Source organism: Malaclemys terrapin, chromosome 12 (genome assembly GCF_027887155.1).
Source record: "Malaclemys terrapin pileata isolate rMalTer1 chromosome 12, rMalTer1.hap1, whole genome shotgun sequence".
Lineage (NCBI taxonomy): Eukaryota > Metazoa > Chordata > Testudines > Emydidae > Malaclemys > Malaclemys terrapin.
This window is the reverse complement of record NC_071516.1, coordinates 8,859,501-8,881,404: the sequence shown is the minus strand read 5'-3', so window position 1 is coordinate 8,881,404 and position 21,904 is coordinate 8,859,501. Positions and strand designations below refer to the sequence as shown.

At 41.2% G+C, this 21,904-nt stretch overlaps 1 long non-coding RNA gene across 1 annotated transcript; it reads left to right on the top strand.

The window, feature by feature from the left end:
- Positions 1–641: 641 nt before the first annotated feature.
- On the top strand, positions 642–17,718 carry LOC128847067 (uncharacterized). The gene is made up of 3 exons (XR_008446833.1): positions 642–729; positions 16,821–16,913; positions 17,663–17,718. It is a non-coding gene; the product is annotated as an uncharacterized LOC128847067 (long non-coding RNA).
- Positions 17,719–21,904: the final 4,186 nt, after the last annotated feature.

Below are 21,904 nucleotides of genomic sequence, written 5' to 3'. Positions count from 1 at the left end.
TGCGCAGGCGCGCAGGCCCAGGCTCACATCACCGGCCGGAGAGGGATTCCGCTCGCTGATGATTGGCCGCCAGCCGCCTATAAAAGCCTGGGCAAATGGCTGCGAAGGTTTAGTTAGGAGTCGGGCTGCGGCGGCCCGGACGCGACGCTGCAGGAGCAGCGTGGGCAGAAGGTGGGGAGGGGGTGGCTGGACAGGGATGGCGGCGAGGCTAGTTCGAGCCGCGGGGGGGAACGGGGGCCGCACGCGGGGCGGGGACGGAGGGTGGAGAAGGCAGCTCTTTGTCCGCCTGAGCCCAAGATGGCTGCATGTTTCCCTGCTGCTCCCTGCGTCTGGCCCTTGTCGCTGGAGCGAGTCTGAAGGGCGCCCCACACCTGTGCCAGCTGCGTGTAACTGATCCACCGGGGGGGGGGGCGGAGGAGGAGACGCGGCCTCGGGCCCCACGCCCAGCCGCGGGAGGGGGCAGCGAGCAGCAGCCGTTGGGGGGCCGGGGGCAAAGAGCCCCCGGAGAGGCAGCGTCGCCCAGGCGGGCTCTGGGGGGGCAGGACGGGTAGCCGCGACCCTCTCCTCGAGGATGGGGCAGGCTCTTTCCCAGCGCCTGTGCTGCCTGCCTCCCCTTGCTGCGGGGCGGCCCTGGGGAGAAGGCGAGCCTGGCTGGAGGCGCGGGGCTGTGCTGCGGCTTCCCACCTGGGCTCCACAGGAAAGCAACAACCCTTTGCCTTTTCCCCCTCGGTCAGTAAGTGTCGCTGCTCCGCGGGGATTTCAAACGCCTCTCGGGGCTACTGGAGCGCCTCTGCTCCCGGCCACAGCTCACTGCCCCGGGGGCTGGGCAAGCTGCGCTCCTGGAGCGGGGAGTGGGACGGAGCGGAGGAGGGCGCGTTAGGAAGGTGAGGGCGCCACTAATCGATGGGCAAGGCAAGGTGCTGTCGCGCTTCCCTGAAAGTGAATTTAGGAAACTGACTCAGCAGACTGGGGGCCTCGGGGTGGGCAGTCCCTTCAACCAGACAGGCTAGAATAAATGAGCGCTGCGAATGCGTATACAAGGGGGAAGGGATTGGGGTACTTGCATTTAAATCCTGGAAAAAGAAACTGGGAGGTGGCTGTGTTGAAAGCTCAACAGCAAAGTGGGGGGGGCGGGGGGGCTTAGTCAAACGTCTCAACTGTTAAACATCTTATCCACAACTTCAGCCTTTCAGAGGAAACTAAAGCTTTGAATCCAGAGCAGCTACAGTTTAACAAAGAATGCACCGTTGTGACTTAATCAAACTGGAAATGCTATTCCACATTACAGCCAGAGAAATGCATTGAATTTAAGATCTATTTTGAACCGTACTGGAGGGGATAGTACCCATTTAGTTTATAAACCCTTCCCACAAGTGCTTGGAGGGGACAGTAGTCTTTAACAATACTGAATCGTAGTAGATATGCTTCTTAGTGATCACTAATCTTACAGAGATACTAGAAATTGCATTTGAACATTGTGTATCATCATAAGCAAGAAAGCTCAGCTAAGGTAAAAATGCAACCTGTCCTTTAACTGTGATAAGTTATTTACTGAACACTACCTTCATTGTCCAGAGTAACATTAATTGCAAGATAAAATTCCTGCTATAGTGTCCAGTCACTTATGCTACTACTCATTAAAAGGTAGGCAAGTTAAGGTAGTAACAACTTGTTTAAATATTACAGATCAAGGTTTGCCTTACCTCTGTTTTGTTGCTCACTTGGAGTGGCTAGAACTTAAATGTTGAAATTTGCTGCACTAGGATAGGACTCGGATCCTGTGTAGTTCATTATTGTTTAACAGTGTGTGGATCTTCATGTCATGATGGGCTGCAAAGATGGAGACATGTCAGAGTGACACTCAAATTTTCTCCAAGGCTCCTCTACTTCAAATAGGCTAGAGACAGAATTGTACACTTATAAATTCCTCAGTATTAGGGTATCATTACTTTCTGCATTATATATCTCCTGTGATCCATGTAACCAGCACTTCTGTTACATGAAGTGAGTCACTTGAGCAATGTTTAGCTGTTAGGAGACAAGAAGGAAAAAAGAACAGAAAAATCCTTTGTGTATCTTAGTCACAAATGCCCCTCCCTAAAATCAGCTGGCCAATCTTATAAAATGGTAAAGTCAGCTATCCACATTCATGTGAAGGGAAGACAGACAATTAACTATCTTACTCCCAAGTAAGCATGTTTGCAATTAATATTTGCCTTAAGAGGTACTGGCTCTCTTAGGAATACATTGCTTATGGTTGTAAAGTCTTGCTTCTGCTGCTCTTCTGCTTCCAAAATTAGTGACACCAGTTTTTCCCCTGTTAATAGTTGGAGATATTTATTCATATTGCAGAACTTTCTATGTTGTGGTTCTTATTCTTCCCTCCCAAACAGCCCTTATTAGAATTCTAATCTCTTCACAAAGAATTTTAAAAAGCACTAAAAGTGGTTTTCTCACTCCTTCAGACATTTGAATGTATTAATCAGTGTCTAAATTCCCCTAGCCGAACAGGTCAGTTAACTAGCCTTTGAAATGAATAAATGTATCTTTTTATCCTCGTTTTCAATGATTTGATATAAACTTGTCATCCACCATTTCAACACCAGCCTGAAAGGAGGAGCAAAGAAAGGACCTGTTTCTTCATACATCTTCCAAGCTTTATTTCTAATCCATATTGGCTGAACTAATCAATATTGGTTGAACAGAACAGCTGTAGTATTCTAAAGATAAGTATCATCCTAAGGCTTGTTGCTCAATTCCAGCAATAAAAACATAAGACTAGCCATACTGGGCCAGACCAAAGGTCCATCTAGCCCAGTATCTTGTCTTCCAACAATGGCCTATGCTAGGTGCCCCAGAGGAAATTAACAGAACAGGTAATAGAGTGATCCATCCCCTATCACCCATTGCCAGCTTCTGGCAAACAGAGGCTAGGGACACCATCCCTGTCCGTCCATGAACTTATCTAGTTCTTTTGAACCCCGTTATAGTCTTGGCCTTCACAACATCCTCTGGCAAGGAGTTCCACAGGTTGACTGTGCATTGTGTGAAAAAATACTTCCTTTTGTTTGTTTTAAATCTGCTGCCTATTAATTTCATTTGGTGACCCCTAGTTCTTGTGTTATGAGTAAATAACACTTCCTTATTTACTTTCTCCACACCAGTCATGATTTTATAGACCTCTATTATATCCCCCCCTTTAGTTGTCTCTTTTCCAAGCTGAAAAGTCCCAGTTTTATTAATCTCTCCTCATATGGCACGTTCCAACCCCTAATCATTTTTGTTGCCCTTTTCTGAACCTTTTCCAATTCCAATATAGCTTTCTTGAGATGGGGGCAACCACATCTGCACGCAGCATGGATTTATATAGGGGCAATATATTCTGTCTTAGCTATCCCTTTCTTAATGACTCCCAACATTCTTTTGTTTGTTTTGACTGCCACTGCACATTGAGTGAATGTTTTCAAGAGAACTATCCACAGTGACTCCAAGATCTTTCTTGAGTTGTAACAGCTAATTTAGACCATTATTTTATATGTATAGATGGGATTATGTTTTCCAATGTGCATTACTTTGCATTTATCAACAACAATGCTGTGGCAGGGCAGCTCTCCTTTTAAATGCCTCTTTTACAAGTGAATGGTACCTTCCCATGCTGCTGCCTTAGGTAGGCATACCTCCATCTAGGCATTAGCCACATTAAAGCTCTTTCCAATTCAGTTAATCAAAAAGGGGCAGGAAATCTTGAGTAGAGGTCCAAGTACATCCCAGAAATGGGATAGTGATTATTAGCTTATAGCAGCTGCCAGAATGGCTCCAAGGACATAAGAAGACAGATGTAAACTATAGCAGCCCATATCATGTCAGGATGACAAAGGTAGCCAAAAGCCATCTTTTCTTCCTGTTTGCCTACCTGGGCTGAGTAGAGCCCCAGGTTGTAGTCATAATGGAAAAAGGTGAAAATGAGCAATAGAGGGGGAGAATTGGGGGTAAGAGGGAAGAACTTAAGTAAAAGCAGAATTAAAATAGCAATAGGGACGTACGGAATCACTAAATGACAGTATTGTGGTCAGCAACCAGGGAGGAGCAGATGACATCTGATTTAAGGACATGGCAAGCTAGCAGGACTCTACATTCTTCTACTGCCAGTGTTTTTAGGGCCGTTAGACCCTAGCTTATGGTCACATGGGCCCAGATCCACGAAAGGTACATAGGTGCCTAAGTTCCTGTTTTGACTCCACAAAACTACTGTCAAACCACATAGGCACTTAAGTTTTCAAAGTAAAAGTTTCCTAGACATCTGTGTTTGTCTCTGGACATACACACAGGTACCTTCCTATAGGCATCTGGCTGCCTGTCTCCTCGCTAAACCCCAGAAGGATTCATGACTGCCTAAGTTGCAGGCAGGGCCCAATCCAGTAGGCATGCTCAGAGGCTGCTTACCAGAGTGGATCCCATTCAAAATCTGACCAGAGGAGAAGGTGCTGCTCACCTTAACTTTTAGCCCAGTGGTGAGTGCATTGGACCCCCTCTGGAAGAAAGGGGGGAAATTGAACCTGGGTCTCCAACATACTATGCAAGTGTTCTAACTAAAAGTTAAGGTGGGACACACACACCAGCTGTTTTATGCAAAGTAAGGCTGGCACCTAACTCCTCTCAAGAAACAGCTTAGGAACCTAAGCCACTTTATTCCAGACAGCAGGTTCCCATTTGTGGATTGCTAATCAGAGCCAGATACCTCCCCTGCAGTCTAGACTTAGATGCCTATCTCAGAGAGGAGCAGAGCTTAGCACATACCCCCTCTGGTCAGCATCTCCCATTGGCTAGCTTAGGCAGTTCCCCACCAAGTGGAATGGCTTTTGTGGATCACATTCTTAGGTGCCTGTGCACCTAAACTCAGGCTTTGTGGATTGCAGTATTCATGTGATTTTTCTAAGTGCCTAACAGGCACTTTGATGCTGTTAGGCACTGCAACCCATAAATCCCTTTGTGGATCCAACCCATAGTGAATCAGAAATAAAATCCAGAAGTCTTCATTCTCAGAGCCTTGTTTTAAACACTTGACAAGGCTCCTATCATATGGTAATAACTACCCTATTGGGTAAGTAACAGCAATACAAAATTTCAATAGAAACCCATTTAACTTGTATATTACGCTATAAGCAATCCTACAAGCTCCTATCCTTTCACTCTCCCTGCATGGTTTGTTTTTCAGTGGAAGCCATTTATTACATCAGGTGTTTAGAGTATGAGCCCTTCAGTGTAGGGAACCATGCCTTCTCTATGTTCTGTGATGTGCCTACTGCTCTTTTGGATGCTATAAAACAATAAACAGACTTTAAAATCAGAATCACAGTGGGAATTTCCTTGTAATACATTACTCATTTTTGGTGCCACTGCCTAAAGTCCAAAATTCTACGTACAGAAAGAACTACACAGTCCACCTCACAATTAAAAAGGAAAGGTCTTCACCTCAGTCTGCAAGGATCAATCGTACAGGTGAACCATGGAAATTGCTGATGGGAAGGACTGGAATATCAGTCCTGCATCTTTGACCCAAAGCCTTGCTTTGTGCTCACAAAAGTGTACCTTTATAATGTACTCCCCCTCTTAATTGCAGTTATAGCACAGAGTGACTGATCCTATATTATTTAAAGCTTTAAATACTAAAAGCAAGTTCCCTTCAGACAACCTGCAAAGATCATAGCACATAGGCGTTACCATATGAGGCTGAAGGTGTTGGAGTTGTTTAAGCGTCCTTAACCTGGGCCTAAAGCTCATTACAACAATCTTATAACACAGTGATCAATTAGTGGAGTGAGAACATCTCCGAGCAAAAGATACAATTTTCAAGTGTTTCAATGGAGAGGGAGTAATTTCTGATCATAAACATATTGAATATCTGTTAATGCCTAGTGAAAAATGACCCACACGATCAATCATAGCTGTAGCAAGTGTCCCCATCAATAAATGGGTGAGTTGTGGAACAGCCAACCTCCTACTGATGGGTTTTGTTTGTTTTACACACACAACCCACCCATTGGTGCTTCCAACATATACAAGTTGGGTTTTAACCATTGACACATTCAGTCCATAAATGCAGTTGAAGTTGACAGAATCTCAACCTAATTAGACCATAGTAACCCACCTGGATCAGTGTATCAACTCAAACCATGCTATAAAATACACACTGAGCACTAAGGGTGATATGCCAAATCCTTGGAAAACTTTGTTGGTTCTGATGACTAGTTACTCATTAATACCAACTGACATCTACTGGAAAGGATCTGAGCCACTCCAAGGCACTTTATATATTGTGTAATTATTCTAGTAAGATATTCTATTTAAAAATTATGAGCTCTGTATACTAATATTGACATTGACATCATGAAGTCAATCAGACTTTGCACTTACAATCTGATTATCTTAAAGTGCTCTGTATAAAAAAGTATCATGAAACACACTCAAGTGATTTGGCCAGGGTTGCACACTGAGATAGCAACAGAACTGAAAACAGAATGGGGGTGGGGGGAAATCTCCTGCCTCAGTCCTCTATTTTGACTATTCAATTATACAGCTTTTCACTGATTGAGACATGTTGCACCTGTGATGTGTGTATTGGTTTATGGAATTCTTTAGAACCTGTATTATACTGAATGGAATGGGCCAATTAAGAGGATTTCTGATAACCTAGCTGGAATTTACTGCTATATATTAGTGTGAAGAAGTTCAGCCCATCAATCCAGGTAACAACATTCTCTTAAACTGGGCTAGTATAACTATTTCACAATTTACAGCAAATAAGTACAAAGAGGACAACTCACTAGTTGCAGGCAGCACAGAAGTGGGTTTTAGTCATTTTAAAAAACTGTCATAGAATTAAGGTCTCCTGTTTTCAAAATAAATGTTTGCTTTACTTCAGCATGTTTGTGCTATAAAAGCCTCTGTATTTTACCTAGCAACAATAGACCATGACTGTATGAGAATATTCTGTCCTATTGATTTCAGTGTCCCAGTTTTTTGATGCTGTTCAGCTGTTACAGAATTAGGGATCTACTTTTGCAGAAATACTTCTTTTCCCCACCTTTATTCTTAACACTTTGTTCACATCTTCATGTAAGATAGAGGATCTGGTGACAAATTTAGATGTGCTGTGCCAAGCAAGAGGGACAAAAAGAATATAGCTCCTGTTGAAGATGATGCAACTGTACACCAATATGCCTACATGTAGGCCAACCTGAAAATCCACGTGCTGATTTTTTCTGCACGAGTCAAGTGGCATAGTCTCTGTACAAATAAGCGTATGGTGTGTATAGATCAGTTCCATGCAAACTGCAAGAATATTATTATACCTATATTAGAAATACAACCCTATACTGATACACGGGAGGAAAAATTACAGGAAAAGACAGTTATTTTACTTTCAATTTAGGGATAAATGCACACACTATAGATATGCCCATGAAGATCAAACAAGCGACTGTTTCATTATAAGGATATAATGGCTCTGGAGGCTCTCTGGTGACCTCCAACCATGGGGAGCAGAGCTTGATTAGATCGCAAAATCAAGAAACAACCACCATTAAAGATTTGTTTCTCTGTATCGACTTATGTAGATTCAACTGGGTATGGAATTTTTGTTTTACAATGTCTTTAGGCCAGTCTGTTTTTTTTTTACCCCCTATGAAAGTAATTCAAATAAATGATCACTCTTAACAATAATGGATTAATAAATAGCAATGGTTAGAGCTACATATGATCTAGGCAAGTGTGGTGAAAGCTTCTCTACGCACTGTCCTAGGTCTGGCAGATTTCCAGTCTTGCCATATTTTATGATATGACAAATCATTCCTAACCATCAAGGTGCTAAATTTTTATTTGTGAAATAAACAGCATATGAACATACAAAAGATTCCTGGGAGTGAACTGTGCAATCCCTTTCTATTGTACTCTTACTTCACCCACTCAATCCCGATTTACCCTTTAGAGACAGCATTTATCTGGACACTTGCCTACTTTACTAGCTATAGAACCACACCTTAGATTGCAACTGAATGTATCAGGTACAACAGATATAGCGTAATGCCATGATGTAGCAAGTACATCATAATCATTCATTCATGCCAGTTGAGCATACATACAAGTGACAGAAGGTTCAGTGGAATTCCAGCAATGGCATTAAAAGAACCATCCTCCTTATACATTAAGGCTATTTAGTTGCAGTGATATAAGATGTGATGTGGTTTAACAGAACAACCTTTTCTTGAAAGTATGAGAAGAACCTTTTTCTTCAGAAAACTCAAATTCTCTAACAAAGGCCTCTTGATTAATTGAGAAACAAATAAAGCATGGAGGCTGTAACTGCTGGAAAGAGAGTCCTTCTGACAATTTAGGGAAGATTTTTCAAAGGCAAAAAGAGCAGCTAGGCACCCAACTCCCCTTTACTTGTTAGGGGACCTATGCAGTCCATCTTACTTTGTCATATGCTTGCTCTTCAAACTGAAAATATCATGGCAGGCAATTCATTTAGAGAGCAGTCCTTTAACCTGTTGTTCCTAAATGCCTTCAGGATTTATAGCTGACACAAATGTCTGAGGGTCTTCTCCTTTCTAACAGCTCTTAATTTAACTCCTCACTCTGCTCTCTTATTGCTTGCCAAGGGAGGAAGTATCAAGATCAGGAGTCCTCTGCGGGTGGGTGGGTGGGTGGGTGAAGGAGCTGGGAATATTAATGAAAGAAGCAGAGTGCCAGCCTGAGAAGATTCCAACTACACATTCAAACTGCCATTAGGATTTTTGTTTGTTTCAGAAGTCTCAACAATTCCGGAAGGTTGTGCATTTCTAGTAGCCGACATTCTATCTCTGGAAGGCAGGTGGTGCCACTGAAGATTTGAGTTTTATCTTGTACTTTAAAGTTCTCTATCCACAGTTAAAAATTCTTGCTGAAGTCAAGATGTTACATGGAAGTGATTAAAATATTATCCAGGTAATCATGCCAACATTTTATAGTCCTCAAGCTCACCAACACTGATTTCAACAATTTCAGATATTGGTGGTGGATAACAAGTTACAGTATTAGACAAACTGAAAATATTTGCCTCTGAGCTAATTCATATAATTTCTGGTAACTTTAAGTAATCAGTCTTGCCAAACCGTGATCCTTTAACCATGTTGTCTTGACTGATAACGTCTTACAAGAAGTGAATTCACTCACCCACGTAACTGGGTCTCACTTTATTATTGAAGGGTGTCATCCAATTTGCACTCTTTACTATAAGGGCCAAAAAGAGATCACTATTTTCTGTTAGGATAACATTTAATCATTATGGTTACCTTGCTGGAAGTCTGACTGTCAAGAAAATGACTGGCAGCAAAAAAAAAAGTGAACTCCAGATGGAATGTGGTCACTTTTTATTACAAAGTGGTCAGTCCACAACAGAAATCCCACTCCACTCCACCCCACCCCCAAGCAGAGTATTTACACCAAAAAGGAAAACTGCTAGAAGTTCCATGAAGTGCACTAAGGATTTCACTATTGCTGTCGATTTTACATGGAAGGAGCTCAGTTATGAGCAGCAGTATGAAACCTTAGGATAGATATATTCCCATTACTTTTGTGCTACAGAGTGTCAGCATATTAGAAAATGTGCCTCCAAATTCTCACACAAACTGGAACTTCCTTCATGATGCTATACCAATTAAAACTATCGAAGTGGTTCAGTGCAGAAATTCAGTAATTTCCCATTCCTATGCCCTGCACCTCCCAAAAAGTGTAATACAGAAATGTGGGAGTTGTCAGGATAAAATGCTTCATATGTTACTCTGGAAAAAAACACAGTTACTACCTAAAACTGATAACTTTAATGATACCATCAACTTGCTATTGGTAGAGATCCAAACTTTGATGCACCCAAATAGAAAGGTTTAAGTGGCTGTCTAGATGTCATCAGGCACCATCTTAAGCAAACTTAAGCATGCAGTTGTGTACTGCTTCTGCATAGCCCCTCCCCCAGCCTCTTCTGTGATTCTACTCATGCCACAGAAAAAAAGTTCTCAGGACAGAACGATACAATACCTTACCCAGCTCAATCTTAACCTTTCTGCATTTCTTTCCTAAAAAGGGCAGAATATGACCTTAAAATTTTAACTATTTCAATAATTGACAAAACGCTTGAACTTTGTCTTTGGATGCAAAGGTACAACAGAAAGGGAATAATGAATTAGGGAAGAATTATCCCCATTTTACAGATGGGGAACTGAGATATAGAGGGTATGTTCACATAACTGCTGGGAGCAAGTCTCACAGCCAAGGTGGACAGACTGGTGTTGGTGGGGCTCAAGGTAGTGTACAAAAATAGTTGTGGAGGCATTTGCTTTGATGTTTGGGCTCAGGCTCGGAAGTCCATGCTCCCTCCCCTAGGATTCAGTGCCCAAGCTCCAGCCTGAGCCAGAACATCCACATTGCTATTTTTAAGCCTGTTACAGTAAATCTGTCAATCCAGGCTGCAGTTCCCAGTAGCCATGTAGACACACCCAGAAAAGCTAAGCAGCACAAGGTCACACAGGAAGTCTGTGGTAGAGCACGAATTCAAAGTAGGTTTCCCAAGTCCTAGGCTAGTACCTAAACCACTGGACCAACCTCCCACTCTAGAAAAGCTTCTACTCAACATGCCTGCCTGCTTCCCTGCTACAGTGACTGATTTTGCCAATTCTAGATCATGGTCATCCTTTTATTCCACTTGCTTCCTACCATCCTCCATTCCCTCCCACATATCTCCCAACCAAAAAAAAAAAAAAAAAGGAAACTTAGGAAAGATTGAAGGTAAAGAGTTGACTTGCTTTTCCTAGGTGAGTGTCTAAGAACAGGTATAGTTTCATAACTGACACAGCATCAACCAACAGTTGCTGTAGATGAATAAATTCATTCAGCAGAACCTGATATTTTATTTTTCGTATTACAACAGTGTCTAGGAACCTTAATCAAGATTAGGACACTTACGGAGGCATTGCACAAACATAAAATAAGACATTCTCTGCCCTTAAGATCTTATAATTAAGTTGAGCAATAGGTGGCAGCATATGCAGGACGTAGTCTTGTACCTGAAAATACACATTATGGCTTACTGTTGAAAGGTTCTGATGAGTATCTAATGGCCCAAAGAGCTTTTGTCAAAGCTTTCAGCATGTCTACAATGCTTACATCAAAATCCAGACTCCATTAATTTTTGAGCTGGAAGAACTGGCAGATTGTGTGAGCAGGCCTTTCACCCTTTATTAGACGGTGACAGAGATGGTTAAATCATCAATCGGCTATGTTCAAGACCAAACTATAAGCCTACCAAATGGTTTTATCAAGCACTATGGGCCACTACAGAATCTTTCATGGCAGCACCAGACTGATTTCAGTGACCTTATGAAGAGAAGTGGATGCAAGAGGTGTTGAACCAGATAGCTAAGGTAAAGAGTATAGTGTCTATCCATTTACTCAATTCTAGAAGATGCAAGTGAGGGAGAGAGAAAAATATTAAATTGTATCTAATAATTTTCTAAATTTGGAACCCCAAAAGTAAATGGCAAAGTCATACCAATTTTCTTGAGACTCTGCCTTTTTTTCCTTCCTTCTCTTTGTAAGTGTGATTATGACATGAAATTGATTAAAATAATAGCACCATAGCTCCTTCACAGAGCTGACTCACACAATGAAAAAAAAATCATAGTATAAGAGGGCTATTAAACAGGTGTTTTTCTGAACTTTGTAATGGTCTAAAATGTTTGTGGACTTAACCTATAATAGTTGGAATAACTTTCTTAAAAAATAAAAACCAGAACAACTCATGCTTTCAGGCTGGTAGAATCTGACTGTTGGAGAATAATCAGTGGGCCAACTTGCAGAGTAAGGTGCTATTCATTGTGAATAACAGTGGCTGAATCTGGCCCCAAGTAAATTATAACAAAAACAGGTCAGACTTGGAACACTAGGCCGGTCTCTACTGAAGAAACAGGCATGTGTTAGTTTCCAGATTTAGGCATACATCTCTCCTTCACCCCATTTTTTAAGAGATCATCTCCTTTTCTGATGGAGTCTGAGGATCTTCCCATGTTTCCCTCCCCCATTTTTCATGCTTTTAGCACACCCTACGTTTTCAAAACTCCAGAAGGAAGGACTGACCGAAATATAGAATAAAATACAATAGGCAGCAAAAGAAGAAACTAAGTGTAAGTTTAAAAACAAATATTTTACCCCTCAAAATACATAATGGGGTACAAACACCAATTCAAAGGAGATGATACACCCAGGTGGACCTTTAGAGTCTTATGTTCTAAATTGTCCCTTTATAGTAGTGCTTTTCTTCATGAGGTTGCTCATGATATCCCTTTTATGATTGCAGAGTCACAACAATACCTGTAGTAACTATTAGTTAATTTTTCAGAGAGGACAGCCAACCCATGTGTTTGTGTAAACAGTCTATGTATGTATTGCTAGATAGGGGGTAATTTGCATAGAACACTATTTTAAAAAGAATAGTAATGGTGGTAGCAATAAGGAATGTGTAAGTATATCCCTCAGTCTTTTGTCAGAAAGTCAAATTGTTTTTGTTTCCCTTAATTATTGTCCACAGAGCAAAACAGACATCCAGGTCTCCTGCAATAATCAGTTCAGTGAACTAAGAAGTTTATTGTTCCATTAGTATTCCTTGAACTTAATATTAAACAAGCTAAGTACAATTTTACTACTTGGTAGCCTGGCACAGCTGAAGCATGAACGCACAGTACCCAAAGAACAATAAAGTTATAAATCAAAAGTTAATGTCAAGTCTTCCATGGCATCCCACTGCAACGTGAGAATATAAAATAGTCTTAATACTACAGAACACTTACATTTCAGACACACACAATTAAAGTCATTAGTAAAACAGAATTTGGTAAGCAGAGAGAGGCTTCCAAGACAAGTGTTTTAAATTTCCAAAACACGTAGAACACAAGTAAACAAAGGGGATTTTAAACTTAGTTTGAATTACTTATTGTATTAGATAGTGTCTGAATTACCTGTAACAGCTTCACACCCCTTCTGGGTAACTTTAAAAAACCTTTCTAGTAAGCCATTTTGTTTATATCACTGGGAAGACTGGCACAAAAACAAACTTCTTAAATTAATCTACTCTTGTTACTTATCCCCTATCTGTTCAGCCTAACACAACAGTTCTGGAAGGACCACTTTAAAGGGTGAGGGAATAAATCTCTCTCCATTCTTTGGTCCCCCGCTGAGCTTCCCAACAATTATGCTAAATTATGATGTAGACCACAGGTCCACTAGAAACTGAAGTTACTATATACCACCATCAACTCTGGAATGCTAGTTCTACAAAAACCTTGACAGGCTACATCAAGCTCCCTTCATCATCACTTTTCTTCTGATAATACAGAGATTTTCAGTGTTTCTGGACAGGTAAACATAGGTTGTATAGAATCAAAAACTCACCCCCTTCCTGAGGTTTGGCTATATTAAAGAAATTAATAAAATAAAGTTCATCTCAAGGCTTTTTCCCATGCTCTATTTCTTCTGAGGTTTCTATCTCAAGATTACTCAACCTGCATCATATCTTCTCTTTTTTGTAGAGCCACACCCACCTCTATTATACCTGGGTGGAGTAATGAGCCATCTATTCAATGAGACAGTAGAATCAATGTAATCTTTTACCTGTAGACATCAGCAAGGAACACTGCCATTCTATTACAGGACAGTTCTAGCCTGACCAGTGATTCTATACAACATCATTATGGGGTTCCAATTCACAGTTTCTCACTGATTTCTTTTCAGTTTACAAAAAAATTGCCACCGTGCATGCCAAAGCCAAATTAGGTTCTTTCTAGCTCATGCATCATCAGTAATTAAGATTATTCAGGCCAATTCATGCCCTCGATTATACCTGTGCAAAGGTGTCTTCATATGATGCCTCAGTGACAACTGTGAATCCAAATGAGCTTTCAGTAAGTTGGCACAGGTAGCATTATGGGCATAGTAAATTACTGCTGATGATTATGAGTGAGATGGAAAGACCCCAGGATATGTTTGTGTGGGTGGCAATTGGGGTGTGGGGAATCCTTTTACTTGTAAACTAAGGACATTTGATATGGAAAGCAGTGAGAAAATATGAATACTAAATCTCATATGTTATTAGAGCAACTTTTCAGGGCAGAACTGCACTTTAATGGTCATTAACCACAAAATCCTTGTCCAGCTGTAAGAGTAATGTGAGGTATTAATAAGTGCAATAATACAAAACACTTTGAAGTAGTAAAGGTCACAACTTACAAATGCACATGCAAACTATAAGGTGCCACTACATTAGGGAGAAACAACAGCCACAGTTGACAATTCAGAAAGACAGTGCAGGGATACAATTATAATCAGAGACTGATCTAGAGTAGTTTGGCTTCTAAAAGATAAGAATTAAATAAAATAAACAATCTGCCTCCTGAAACTTCATTAAAACCCTCCTGTTATTACGGTTATTGTGTTGGGGAGCTATTGCTATTCCCAGCACCTTGTAACAGAGAAACAATTTGAACCCACGTCCCATTTAGAGATAAGCTGCATTTTTATAGTAAGTGTAAAATACAAAAAAAAGAACACCATGGCAGAAAAACAATGAGAACTTATTGACATTCTCAAAGGTGTTTTTGAAACATACCTTTTATAACATATCCAAGAACTATTGTAGAGAAAAGTCAAGCTATGGATCTTGCAGTGGGTGTTATGTGTGGAAAGAATGAGCATGACGCCTAGTTCGACATAAGATGGTTTGCTCCCCCATTGACTAGAAAGGAAGAGAATCTACTAGTGACTTGCAGGTGAGGTGAGAGAGAGAGATTAATATCTCTGGCTCCAGCACTGAGTCTATTATAGAGAATTAATGCTATTCAGGTCTCTACACTGAAATATTTAACAAAAGAACTCTCTTTCCCTTATGTCCTCTCCTTACTCACACTTATTGTATGAAGTGCTTTCTTCTAACAAGAGGAATGGGTGGCAGGATCCTACTTCGGCCTCTATTTAAAACTTGGTGCCAGTGAACTAGTGTTCAATGCAACTGTGACTGATCCTGCTCAAAACATTGGTCTAATGTAGAGAGAGAAGTAGCAATATTGTTTGTAGAGCTCTTTGAAAGGTTTTTGAGTTTTCAGATAAAATGATAAATAAGTTTTTCAGAATTTGGTATGTAGGCTTCTTTATATGGAATACTGAAGCTTTCTATTCTGTTGACATTCCAGCGAGATTAATATATATGTGCTCACTAACATGTCTTTGACTTGTTCTGTAGAATCAACTATAGGGAGTGAGTTTTCATTCTCCACTCCCCCTCTATTCCCTAGTCTCTATACTGAGGCTACTTGATAAGGTCACTAATTAGCATCAAATGCAGTGTTTAAAGGTGTCTGAAAAAAGTGGTGGGAGCATCCTATCATAATCAAGATGTAGCAGCTTTGGTAAGATAGTGCTTAAATACACACCTCAGCAATCCACTTTGCTTTTTCATTTTTGCCAGCTCTGTGACCCCTTGTGACACCCCACTACTCCCTTTACCCGCCCCACACACAATTTAAATGCTGGTCCAGTGTGATGGTGGATTTGTAATCTGGACACTTGTACATAAGGGATTGGATTTAGAGCATTAGTTATCACTGTTACAAACTGTAGATATCTTAACTGAAGAGTGGAGCTATTGGAAACTGACTGTAGGGCAAAATTCATGGACTCTTGCCATCCCAGTTAATGCAGATCTTAAGCTCAGAAACTTTATTTACAGACTAATCTTCTGTAGTATTGCATTTCCCACAGATGAGTTTATGGCCACCCCACCTCTATTTTATCATCTTGTAACTTCTCAGCATTCAACCTTAGGTACCACATCTCTCTTTCATTCTTGTTTCTTCCCTCACTTTCTGCCTGAAAACTTCATGAAATCCTGCCTCCATTCTATCTTCTTTTAAGTCAGCAAAGCTGTGAGAGGAGCATAGGTGTACTGAGACTCACACCACAAGTACTTTGCAGCCCAAGATCATAAGAGCAAAGCAAAGCAAACTATGTAACAAAACACACAATTGCAAGTTTTCCCACCTTGAACTCAGGTGCTTTAGGCCTAGACTCAGCACTCCCCACTGTTCTTGAAAAGCTATCACCGTACCCTAATTATTTCCAGCCTCGGGTTCTTTGTCTTCAGTCTGTATCGCCGTAACAGCAAGGTTCAGCTGAGTCAGTCTTCGATATCCCATTCATTTTACCAATTAACCCACCTTCTTGAAAGGATCTCTTTACATTAACAGCCTCCAGTCCTGTGAACAATCATCATCCAAATATCTAAAATAGTTTAGTCAATCTTGCCTCTCCCGATTCAGAACAACTTCAGCATAAAAGATGCTCAGGCTGCCATTCTTGCATACTTTTAACAACAATTATGGCTCAGTGTTTAGATACTTGGGACTGAAAGTCGGAACTCCTGGGTTCTTTTCTTGGCTTTGCTACTGAGTTAAAGTTGGGTATGTCACTCTGTACCTCATCTCCCTGTATGTAATATAAATATAAACACTTTAGAGAGGTGTTAGGATTAATTAATTAATTATTGTAAAGCACTGTGAGATCATCTGACAAAAGGTAGTTACGTATGTCCAAAAAGTGTTATTTGTATTAAATGAAGTAACTATATGGTCCCTCCTTTCCCCATTGCATTAGGGGGGCATAGTTAACTTGAAATCTAAACAGCTTCAAAGAACAAGTTAAAAGTAGTTCTTTGAATGGTCTCGGTATATTCCTTTCATAAGATGCACCAACAATGCAGCCTGAACCAGTCTAGGATGCACCATTGGCATACCATGTGAATGTGAAAAGTCCATCACAAAAGCCTCCAATTACAGGTGAGTAACCTCCGTTTTCAGACACTATTATTATTTAATATATATAGCACCATAGTGTGTAGAGGCCCCGTTTGGAATTGGGGCTCCATTGTGCTAGGCACTGTACAAATACAAAGTCAAAAAAGGTCACTGTATCAAAAATCAAGTCCCCCTGCCAATGTTCGTAGTTGTACAATCACATTTTCTATTTTAATAAAAGCTTTTTCTCTCCCCTCTTGGTGTGTGAAAGACAACTATACACTTGCACCAAAACCACAAATTAAACAAACTAGAAAATAAAAAATATGTTCTCTCTAATCTCTGGGTTTATTTGTAATAATAGTCTGGGTTTATTTGTAATAATATTTGTAACAATTTTTTTAATTGACCGTGTCCCAAAATTCCCTGCCCATGTTTTCATTATTTCCATCTCCCCTTGACATAAATTATCTTGTGGGGCAACTGATGTCCTATTTATAGATAATAAAATCATTCTCAGACAAGATTCCACCATCTTCCTATCTATCTAAATTTATCTTGTCTTCTTTAATCTAGGTATTAAACTCATCACTGTTATCTCACTGCTTTATAAGCAAACTAGTCTAGAACCAGTAGTTCTTTGCTGATTGGTTCTCTCAATCCCCTCCGCCCTATGAAAGAGAGGGATGGTTTCATACTCCTTTGAGGTTTTTTAAAAACAGTTGTGGGAAAGCTATGGTGAGAAACTGGGCTCTTATTACCTTGAATCTCTTATTTGCTCCTATTGTCAGGAACCTGAAATTTGACACCCTGAATTTCTGCATAAAATCAAGCTGGACAATGAGAACGCACACAGTAAGACCTCAGTAAGCTTAGCAAAACCAGCCTCTTCTGGGCCCAATGTTGCACTGAAAAATCTGGTATCATAAACTGTGGCTGTATAAATAAAATGATGAAGGTGTTGGGGCTCCTTAAGGTTAGCTATATTTTCATGTACCCAGTTAGGCAGTTTTTGTTTACCATGTTTTCTTAGTATGTCATGTATGGATAGTAATCTGGTTTATTGCTCCTTTTTTTATTATTATATTTTTGAGCAGGGGTAGGGTTTGTACAATTACAAATTGTAACTGCTGTAGATTTGTTTTTCTTTAGAGGTGCTCAGATACTACAATGATGAGCACAGTACAAGAACCTAATAGAATACAATAGAATTTTGCAAAAAGAACATGAGTACTTGTGGCACCTCAGAGACTAACAAATTTATTGTTAGTCTCTAAGGTGCCACAAGTACTCCTGTTCTTTTTGCGGATACAGACTAACACGGCTTCTACTCTGAATAGAATTTTGGAATCTTATATTATTGTTCTAGAGGTAAAATCTAATCCCCTGTGTCGAAGACCTACTGCCTGGTGACTGTACCTATATGACTTCAATTACTGTGTTATCAGCCTATATTAAATAAAAATGTTCACCTTCCTAAATGCATTATTATTCCAAGTGGTTTGAGCACTCAATTATGACCCTGCTCTGACACTAATAGCATCTGTGGTTTGAGGCTTTTCTTTCCCTTTTTTCCATTTCTTTATTAACTTTTCTATTTCTTTCCATTCATCTCCTTCTTCCATTGTCTTCTTCTCCCTCCACTTCCTTTCTTCCATGTTACTACTATTCTCTCTGTATATCTACATTTTATTTATTCTATCTTTGCACCCTGCATTTCTTTTTTGAAAAAAAAAATCCTCAGTTTTATACAGATTGACAGAACATCTTTTTTTCTTCAAATCTTTCCTTTCTCTTTTCATTACCCTCCACACTTCTCTTCTCTCCCTCACTCCTATACTTTGTTATACATTCCCTACTCCATAGCTAATTACTGAACCTTGTTTCTCCATCCTTGCTCTCCTCTTCAGGCATCTTCATTTCTTTCAACCTATTACTCAATTCCCCCACTGTTCTACTTCTTGGGCTCATCCATCTCTTTACTCCTTTATACGTTATCTGTCCCCTTTTTCCCTCACCCATCCTAAAGAAAGTTCTTCCTCTCCCTTTCAGCTCTTCTCTTTCCCACCCTCTCTTGAGCCACCAGCCTTTCCTGGGCCATCTCTACAATTTCTCCCAGCCACCTCCCAATCACTACGTAGCAGCACTGAGGAAATTAAGGCCTCCTCTCTCACACCCCCATACTGCAGCACTGGAAAGAGACTGGCTCTATGATATATAGCCTTCCTCTCTCTTCAAACTGCCACAACTGTCCCTCTATTGCAGTTGTCCTGCCAAGTTGTCTATAACTGTTACCAGTTGCCACAGATTTCCCTCCAATTGCCACAGGTTTCCCTTCAGCTTCGGCTATCACCAGCTTCCACGGTCACCAGTTGCCATATGTTTTCCTCCAACTGTCTTTAGGTATCACAAGTGTCTCTCCAGCAGACAGTCAACAGCTGCCACTTGTGTTCCTCCAGCTGGCACTGTTACAGATTTCTTTCCAATTGACATTCTGTCAGCAATTCCCATGTCCCAACAACTTACAGTGCCACAGACTTCCTCCTAAATGCCATTGTCATCAACTACCATGTGTCCCTCCAACTGCCACTCGTTGCTTCCAACTGCCACTAACACCAGTGGCCATAGGTGTCCTACATACTTCCACTGTCACCAACTGCCACAGGTTACCCTCCAACTGCCATTAACTGTCATCAGCTACCACAAGTGTTCCTTCAACTGACACTGTCACCAACTATTGTTAGTGACCCACACGGTCACCAACTACCACTTCCTGTCACCAAATGCCACAAGTCCTTTCAACTTTGCCACCAGTTGCCACACCGTCACCAACTACCACTTATATCCAACTTCCACTGTTTCTGTCATCAACTGCCACTGGTTGCCCTCCTACTGTCCCAAATGCCATACTGTCAAACTCACATCTGCCACAACTGTCCCTCCACTGTCATCTAATGCCACTATCATGGGTTTCCCTGCAACTCTTGTTAACTGACACAAACTTCCACACAGATCTATTCAGTCAACACACACACTGAGAGGAAGCTTCATTCAATCTTCTGACACTTAAGGGGCCAATGGCTACACTATAGATCCCCCGAGCGACATAACTTATGCCAACTTAAGAGCTGGGGAAGAGCTCTCTCCTGTCGGCTTAGAGTGGCTATACTAGAGAGCTTACAGCGGCCGTAAGCTCTCTAGGGTAGCCATAGCCTTAACTAAGCTTACAGGGGCATTACAAGTGCAAGCTGTCATATTTCTTTTCACTGATCTATGATCTCTGTCTTTTGTCATCCAGAAGCTGCTGAGGTAATTCAATAGCACAAATTTATGGCCATACTGAGTTTATTATTGAGTGTCTCCCTTCCAGTGTGAAGCTTATGCCACTTTGTTCCATTCCTTTTTACCTTAATTATTACCCCCACATGACAATGCCTGCTCTGACAGGGAGTGATGGTCTTTTCCTCTCTTTTGCTTTAAAACAGAGAGTTTAAAAATACTGTGATCACTTTTTCTGGTACAGGATGGAACACTGGAATCACAAGTTTCCAGGAAGGCTGGAATCACAATGGCAGGAGTCTTCTGGTGTCTGCATGTTCGTGAGAAACAAAAGGAGGTGGACTGAAGAAACTGGAGGCCCATAAGCCATCATCACACTTCTACAAATATGTAAGATTGGAAATGAGGACTATTGGATCAACAGTATTGTGAAGACTGGGGACACAGACTGAAAGAGGAAATACTTGGTTCTCCAGACGTGGCTACATTTTCTTCACTATCTTATACGGAATAATGAGCCCTGATGCCTCTGAACTGACTTCATTATTAAATTTTCATTATTTCTGCTTGCCCTATTTTTTGCAGTTTTAACTTTTCCACAGACCTCAGTTAGATGCACCTTAAATGAATATTCTCATTTAGGAAAGTTTCTAATTGGTAGCTTTCAAGGATATAGGTATTTAAAATCAGCCTTGTTGTGCTTCAGTATAGTTATATCTTCTATTTAGAACCAGGTTATGGGAATCTAATCAAAACATCAATAGAAAGGTTTTTAATACCAGAAAACATTGATCAAATTTAAAAGCAACTTTTATTTTCAAATATGTTGTTTTTTAATTCACATATCATATTCAGGTTTTTTATTTTGTACATTTTTACATTTAATTACAGGACTTCATCAGTGAAAATGGTGTGTGTGTGTGTGTGTGTGTGTGTGTGTGTCACATACTTGTGTATTCCAGGCTCAGAAAAGAGATGTCTGTGCTCTTCATGCTGAAAGATCTCTGCTCTCCATGCTATATCAACCATAAAGCACTGTGATAAAGGGGGAGAACTGCTCTCCAAGTCATGGAGCACAGCACTGCAGTGCCTTGGGGAAGGGGAAGAAATCTGTGCATGCCATTTAATGTGGGCCTACAGGCCCTGTCCCTGTTGTAGAGCTTGTGGAGGGCAGGGGATCACATAGACCTTTGAGGGATCTGTGCACTCTATATTGTAGGTCAGGGATCGGCAACGTTTGGCACGCAGCTCGCCAGGTTTGGCCGATCGCGGCCCCCACTGGCCGTGGTTCGCCGTCCCGGGGCAATGGGGGTGGCGAGAAGCGGCGCGGGCGAGGAATGTGCTGGCCATGGCTTCCCGTTGGCCCAGGACGGCAAACTGCGGCCAGTGGGGGCCGCGATCGGCCGAACCTGCCGTGTCAGCAGGTAAATAAACTGGCCTGGCCCGCCAGGGTGCTTACCCTGGTGAGCTGCGTGCCAAACGTTGCCGACCCCTGTTGTAGGTCACTCCATATTACAGGGCACTGGAGGGCACCACAGTCCCTGAGGGGACAGCTCTTCCTGCTGTAGGGCCCTGGGTGAGTCTCTGCTTACTGTGGCATTGAAGGGAGCATGGGGGTCACTACAGACCTTGGCTAGGGAGGTGAGGTCCATGCTCTCCTTGTTATAGAATGGTGTTTCTCAAACTTTTGCATTGGTGACCCCTTTCACACAGCAAACCTATGAGTGCAACCTCCCCCCTCCCCCCCATAAATT